The 7,919-nt window shown below is 45.6% G+C and overlaps 1 protein-coding gene across 4 annotated transcripts in view; it reads left to right on the top strand.

Moving 5' to 3' along the window:
- The window catches only part of ptpn4a (protein tyrosine phosphatase non-receptor type 4a), a 343,217-nt gene that overhangs the window by 252,508 nt on the left and 82,790 nt on the right, over positions 1-7,919 (top strand). The window lies entirely within an intron of this gene.

Genomic DNA, 7,919 nt, shown 5'->3' with positions numbered 1-7,919 from the left:
GGGAGACAGGCCGCCTACTTGCGGAACGTTTCAGAGAGCACCTCTGGGACACCCGGACCAACCAACCCAACCACCCCGTGGCTCAACACTTCAACTCCTCCTCCCACTCCACCAAGGACATGCAGGTCCTTGGACTCCTCCATCGCCTGACCATGGCAACACGACACCTGGAGGAAGAGAGCCTCATCTTCCACCTAGGAACCCTCCAACCACAAGAGATGAACTCAGATTTCTCCAGTTTCTTCATTTCCCCTTCCCCCACCTTGTCTCAGTCCCAACCCTCGAACTCAGCACCACTTTCCTAACCTGCAATCTTTTTCCTGACCTCTCCGCCCCCATCCCCACTCCGGCCTATCACCCTCACCTTAACCTCCTTCCACCTATCGCATATCCGACGCCCCTCCCCCAAGTCCCTCCTCCCTACCTTTTATCGTAGCCTGCTGGGCACACTTTCCTCAGTCCTCAAGAAGGGCTCGTGCCTGAAACGTCGATTCTCCTGCTCCTTGGATGCTGCCTGACCTGCTGCGCTTTTCCAGCAACACATTTTCAGCAGAGACTGCCAGAACTAAAGGTCAATGCGTCCACACGCTGATCAGCTTACATGAAACCCTCCAGATAGTTGGAAGCTTAGAGGGAGCATTGGTTGGATGAAATGATGCATAGATTCTTTTGTTTTTAGCCTTACTGAAAGCAAAAAATTAGTAGTTATAAAACTTTCTGAATTCTCAATAAGATTAGTTTCCCTACATTGTGGAAACAGGCCCTTTGGCCCAACAAGTCCACACTGACCCTCCGAAGAGTAACTCCTCCAGGCCCATTCCCTGCATTTATCCCTGACTAATGCACGTAACTATAGCAAGCGCATAAGGCTGCTACTGAAAATGATACAGATGCTGATTTGATTCAGACTGAGTTCAACCTTAAGAATGGAAGTGACGCTACACTGAATGTGTACATAGCACTTTTGAGAAACGTGAATGAAAATGATAATCAAGGAAAGAACCAGCAGTTGACAGGACATTCCTTGTTTTGCATTAAATGACCAAGTGTCCTATCAATTTTCTATCAATAGTTTGTGTTTTTTTACTTTTCCTTCTAGTTAAATAAAAACTCTATTTGGCGGGGCCTGGGAATCTTTAAAATTATGTTTTATTCTCTCTAAGCACCCATCACATCCTATTGTATAAAACTGTAAGAAAAAGGAACAAGAGTAGGCTGTTTGGTCCCTTGTACCTGCTGTGCTATTCAGTAAGATTATAAATTTCCAATGTTTCTCTGGTCAACTTGCCTGTGTTTTTTCCTGTAACCCTTAATTTCCCTACTGATCAAGCATCTATCTGTCTCACGCTCAAATATGCACCAGGACTTTGTCCCTACAGCTCTCTGTGGTGAGCAATTCCAAAGACACAACCCTCTTAGAAAGGAAATTCTTCCTCTTCTCAGTCTTGAACTGGTGCCTCTTTATTAGAACATAGGACAGTACAGCGCAGAACAGGCCCTCCAGCCCTCAATGTTGCGCTGACCTGTGAACTATTCTCAGCTCGTCCCCCTACACTATCCCAAAATCATCCATGTGCTTATCTAAGGATTGTTTAAATCTCCCTAATGTGGCTGAGTTGACTACCTTAGCAGGTAGGGCATTCCACGCCCTTACCACTGTCTGCATAAAGAACTTGCCTCTGACATCTGTCTTAAATCTATCACCCATCAATTTGTAGTTATGCCCTCTCGTATAAGCTGACGTCATCATCCTAGGCAAAAGTCTTTCTCTGTCTCCCCTATCTAATCCTCTGATCATCTTGTATGTCTCTATCAAATCCCCCCTTAGCCGCCGCCTTTCCAATGAGAACAGACCCAAGTCTCTCAGCCTTTCCTCATAAGATCTTCCCTCCAGACCAGGCAACATCCTGGTAAATCTCTTCTGCACCTTTTCCAATGCTTCTGCATCCTTCCTCTAATGAGGCGACCAGAACTGTACACAATATTCCAAATGTGGCTGCACCAGCGTTTTGTATAGTTGCAGCACGCTATTGCGGTTCTGGAACTCAATCCCTCTACCAATGAAACCTAACACACCGTATGCCTTCTTCACAGCACTATCCACCTGGGTGGCAACTTTCAAGGATCTATGCACAAGAACTCCAAGATCCCTCTGCACATCCGCACTACCAAGAATCTTTCCATTGACCATGTACTCTGCCATCCTGTTATTCTTCCCAAAGTGCATCACCTCTCATTTAGCTGCATTGAACTCCATTTGTTACCTCTCAGCCCAATTCTGCAGTTTATCCAAGTCCCCCTGCAACCTGTAACATTCTTCCAAACTGTCCAGTACTCCACCGACATTAGTGTTGTCTGCAAATTTACTAATCCACCTATGCCTGCATCTAAGTCACTTATAAAAATGACAAACAGCAGTGGTCCCAAAGCAGATCCTTGTGGCACACCACTAGTAACTGGACTCCAGACTGATATTTTTCTGTCAACCACCGCTCGCTGCCTTCTTTCAGAAAGCCAGTTTCTAATCCAAACTGCTAAATCATCCTCAATTCCATCCCTCTGTGTTTTCTCCATCAGCCTACCATGTGGAACCTTATCAAAGGCTTTACTGAAGTCCATGTATACCATGTCCATGTATACCATGCCCTACCCTCATCTACATGCTTAGTCACCTTCTCAAAAAATTCAATGAGGTTTGTGAGACACGACCTGCCCTTGACAAAACCATGTTGCCTATCTGAAATCAAATTGTTGCTTGCGAGATGATTATAAATCTTATCTCTCATAATCTTTTCCAAAACCTTTCCTACAACAGAAGTAAGGCTCACTGGTCTATAATTACCTGGGTCATCTCTCTTGAACAAGGGCACAACATTTGCAATCCTCCAGTCCTCAGGTACTAAACCTGTAGACAATGACGACTCAAATGTCACGCCAACTGCTCTGCTATCTCCTCCCTAGCTTCCCAGAGAATCCTCGGATAAATCCCATCCGGCCCAGGGGACTTGTCTACATTCTCTCCTTCTGGAATTGATAACACCTGTGCATTACTAACCTCGATCCTTTCTGGTCTAATATCTCATACCTCATTCTTCTCCTCTACAATATTCTCCTTTTCCTGAGTGAACACCGATGAGAAATGTTCATTTAGCACCTCTCCGATCTCTACAGGCTCCACACTCAACTTCCCACTTCTGTCTTTGACTGGCCCTATTCCTACCCTAATCATCCTTTTATTCTTCACATACCTATAGAAAGCTTTAGGGTTCTCCTTTATTCTATTTGCTAAAGACTTCTCGTGTCCTCTCTTTACTCTTCTTAACCATCTCTTTTAAGTCCTTCCTAGCTGATCTGTAACTCTCTATCACCTCATCTGTACCATCTTGCCTCATCAACACACAAGCTTCTTTCGTCTTCTCAACAGGAGGTGCAATTTCTGTAGTAAACTACGGTTCCCTTACCTTATCACTTCCTCCCTGCCTGACAGGGACATGTCTATCAGGGACATACCTATCAATATCTATTCCTTAAACCAACTCCACATTTCGATTGTCTGCTACCCCATTCTATGCATCCTAATTCTTGCCTAATCACATTATAATTGCCCTTGCCCCATCGATAACTCTTGACCTGTGGCATGTACCTATCCCTTTCCATCGCTAAACTAAACGTAACTGAATTATGGTCACTCTCTCCAAAATGCTCACCTACGACTAAATCAAACACCTGGCCTGGTTCATTACCAAGTTCCAGATCCAGTGTGGCCTCCCCTCTTGTCGGCCCTTTGTCATACTGTGTCAGGAAACCCTCCTGTACACATCGGACAAAAACTGATCCATCCGACATAGTAGAATTATAGCGTTTCCTATCAATGTTGGGGAAGTTAAATTCCCCCATAATGACCACTCTGTTCCTTTCACTCCTACCTGGAATCATTTTGCCAATCCTCTCCTCCACCTTCCTGGAACAGTACGCAGGCCTATAAAAAAACTCCAAGCAGTGGGACCCCTCCTCTCCTGTTTCTAACCTCCCCATACTACCTCAGTAGACAAGTCCTTGTCAAAAGTTGTTTTAGAACCATTATACTATCCTTGACTAACAAGGCCATATCTCCCCCTCTTTTACCGCCTTGCCTGTTTTTATTGAAAGATCTAAACCCTGGAACCTGCAACATCCATTCCTCACCCTGCTCTATCCATGTCTCCGAAATGGCCACAACATCAAAGTCCCAGGTACCTATCCATGCTGCAAGCTCACCTATCTTATTTCAGATACTTCTGGCATTGAAGTAGACACATTTCAAACCACTTTGCTGTCTGCCAGGACATTCCTGTGACCCTGAAATCCTGTCCCTGTCTTTCCTACTCTCATCCTCCTGTGCACTGCAGCTACACCTCCGGTTCCCGTCCCCCTGCTGAGCTAGTTTAAACCCACCCAAATAGCACCAGCAAATTTCCCACCCAGGATATTAGTACCCCTCAGGTTCAAGTGAAGACCGTCCTGTTTGTACAAGTCCCACCTTCCCCAAAATGAGCCCCAATTATCCAAAAACCTGAAACCCTCCATCCTGCAACATCCTTGCAGCCGTGTGTTTAGCTGATATCTCTCCCTATTTCTTGCCTCGCTATCACGTGGCACAGGTAACAATCCAGACATGATAACTCTGTTTGTTCTAGCTCTCAGCTTCCACCCTAGCTCCCTGAAATCCTGCCTTACATCCCTGTCCCTCTTTCTACCTATGTCATTGGTACCTACATGGACAACGACTTGAGGCTGGTCACCCTCTGCCTTCAGGACCCTAAAGATACGATCAGAGACATCATGGACCCTGGCACCTGGGAAGCAACACACCAACCGCAAGTCTTGTTTGTTCCCTGCAAGCCTTCTATCTGAACCTCTAATTATTGAGTCCCCAATGACTAACACTCTCCTCCTTTCCCTCCTTCCCTTCTGTGCAACAGGGACAGGCTCTGTGCCAGAGACCTGGGCCTCACTGCTAATTCTCCAATTATGCCCGATCCCAGATTTTCCCATGAGAAGAAATATCCTCTCAGCATTTACAATGTCAAACCCCTTAAGAATCATGTATATTTCAATGAGATCACCTGTCATTCGTGTTAACTCCATTGAGTAAAACTCCAAACTACTTAGCCTGTGCTCGTAAGACAGTCTCTCCACACAGGGATCCTCCTTGTGAACTGCCTCAATGAAATTATATCTTTGCTTAAATTAGGGGACCAAAACTGCTCGCAATGCTTGAGATGTGGTCTCGCCAGCACCTTGTATACTTGCAGTAAGACTTCCCTACTCTTCTAGTCCAACCTCTTTGAAATAAGGGTTAACTTTCCATTAACCTTCCTGATCACTTATTGAAGTGTGTGTAAACATTGTTTTTCATCCACTAGTACACCAAGCTTTGTGTTGCAGCTTGCTGCAGTTTTTCTCCATTTAATAATTCTCTTCTTTTATTCTTCCTCTCACAGCTTATCTTTTCACCTATTTTTGTCATCTGCAAATTTGACCACTATCCATTCATTTCCTTCCTCTCAGTCATAAATGTACATTGTTAACAGTTGTAATGCCAGCACTCATCCCTGGTGAATCTCCTGGTTACAGGTAGCCGACCCAAAAAATAAAACCCGTTATCCCCCCTCAATATTTTTAGCCGGTTAGCCAATTCTGCGTGTTCAAGCTTCTGTATCTTCAGCCTGATGGAAGTGCTTATAGGAGAGAATTACCAGGGTGAGGTGGGTCTTTGATGATGGCAGCCTTTCCACGGTGACAAGACAAATAAATGGAGTCCATGGAAAGGAGGTTTTCATTGTAATGGCCTGGGCTGTGTTTCTGTTCTTTCTTATAGTGCTGGGCAGAGCAGTTGCCATACCAGGCCGTTATGCACCCGGACGGTATGCTTTCTGTGGTGCATATGTAAAAGTTGGTGAGGGTCCACAAGGACATGCCAAATTTCCTGAACCACTTGAGGAAGAAGGGGCATTCTGTCTTCTTGACCGTCACCTCTACATGGGAAGTCCAGGATAGGTTGTCAATTATCGTCACTCCGCTCAACTTCCACTCAGTTGATGTAGATGGGGGGGATCATGTTCTGCTTTCTTTCTTTCTAAAGTCAATTATCAATACTTTAGTTTTGCCCATATTTAAAGAGAGGTTGTTATCGTTGCAGTACGGCACCAAGCCCTCTATCTCCTTTCAGTATTCTGACTCGTTGTTTGATATTCATCCTCCCACGACAGTGTCTTCTGCAAATTTGTAGATGGCGTTCCTTCAGAATTTGGCAAGACAGTTGTGGGTATACAGCGTGCAGTAGGGGGCTGAGAACACTTCTATGGACAACTCCAATGTTGAGTGTTATCCTGGAGGAGGTACAGTTGTCTGTCTTCGATGACTGCGGTCTATGGGTCAGGTAGTTGAGGATCTAGTTGCAGACAGTGGAGCCGTGACCTAGGTCTTGGATTTTTGAGATCATTCTGGAAGGAATATTGATATTGAATGCGGCGCTATAATCGACACTGAGGAGTCTGATGTAGGTGTCCTTGTTCGTGGATGAGTACAAGGCTAGGGAAATGGACCTCTATGAACCTGTTACATCAGAGACAAATTGCAGGGGATCGAAACAGGATAGGAAACTGGACTTGATGTCGGCCATGACCAGCCTCTCAAAGCACGTCATGATTGTGGAGGTTAGAGCCACTGGGCGGTAGTCATTAAGGCACAATGCCTGTACTTTCTTAGGTACTGAAATGAAGGTGGTCTTCTTGAAGCAGGTGGGGATTTCTCCTTGCAGGAGGGAGAGGTTGAAGATGTCAGTGAATGCCTCTGCCAGCTAGTCTGCACAGGATCTAAGTGCATGGCTGGAGACTCCGGCCAGGCCCATTACTTTTCTTGGGTTGCCTCCTGGGAAGACCAATCTGAATTCTGCAGCAGTGACTGAGGGAACAGGTGCATCTGGAGCTGTTGAGGCACACTGCGCCACTGACATTCTGCTTGAACCAAGCATAGAAAATGCATCAGGGAATGGTGTGTCTTTGTCCACTATCTTGCTTTGCTTCATTTTGCATTCCGTTATATTGTTTAGGCCTTGCCACAGTTGAGAAGAGTCCGTATGGTTGGTTTGGGCCTCTAACTTGCTCTGGTGCTGCCTCTTGCAACTTTGATGGCTTTGTGGAAGTCATTCCTGGAATTTCTGTGTTGGCCTGGGTTGTCTGACTTGAAAGCAGTATGCCTGGTCTTCAGTAGGGAGTGAATTTTCCAGTTCATCCAAGGTTTCCGTTTGGGAACATCTGGATTGACGTCTTTGGCATGCAGTCCTCCACACATTTGCTAATGAAGTCTGTGACGGAGGTGGCGTACTCATCTAGATTTTCCACTGAGTACTTGAATACGGTCTCATGCTACCTCGCTAGCGATGGTGATGGTACTTAATTCCTGCCTGTGTAACTTGGTATTAATGAGATGTTCAAAATACCTGCTGCCATAAAACTGACTTTTGCTTCCTTGCATGCCTTTTTCAACTTAATACTCTCCTTAAGTTCCTTGATTAACAACAGTTAATTTACGCAGCATTCAAGGAGCTTCGAAATCGACGTTTCGGGCAAAAGCCCTTCATCAGGAATAAAGGCAGTGAGCCTGGAGCATGGAGAGATAAGCTAGAGGAAGGTGGCGGTGGGGAGAAAGTAGCATAGAGTACAATAGGTGAGTGGGGGAGGGGATGAAGATGATAGGTCAGGGAGGAGAGGGTGGAGTGGATAGGTGGAAAAGGAGATAGGCAGGTAGGACACGTCCGGACAAGTCATGGGGACAGTGCTGAGCTGGAAGTTTAGAACTAGGGTGAGGTGGGGGAAGGGGAAATGAGGAAACTGTTGAAGTCCACATTGATGCCCTGGGGTTGAAGTGTTCCGAGG

Source organism: Chiloscyllium plagiosum, chromosome 7 (assembly GCF_004010195.1).
Source record: "Chiloscyllium plagiosum isolate BGI_BamShark_2017 chromosome 7, ASM401019v2, whole genome shotgun sequence".
NCBI classification, from domain to species: Eukaryota; Metazoa; Chordata; class Chondrichthyes; order Orectolobiformes; family Hemiscylliidae; genus Chiloscyllium; species Chiloscyllium plagiosum.
Note: the sequence above shows the minus strand (reverse complement) of the source record. Positions and strands in the feature narration are given on the sequence as shown.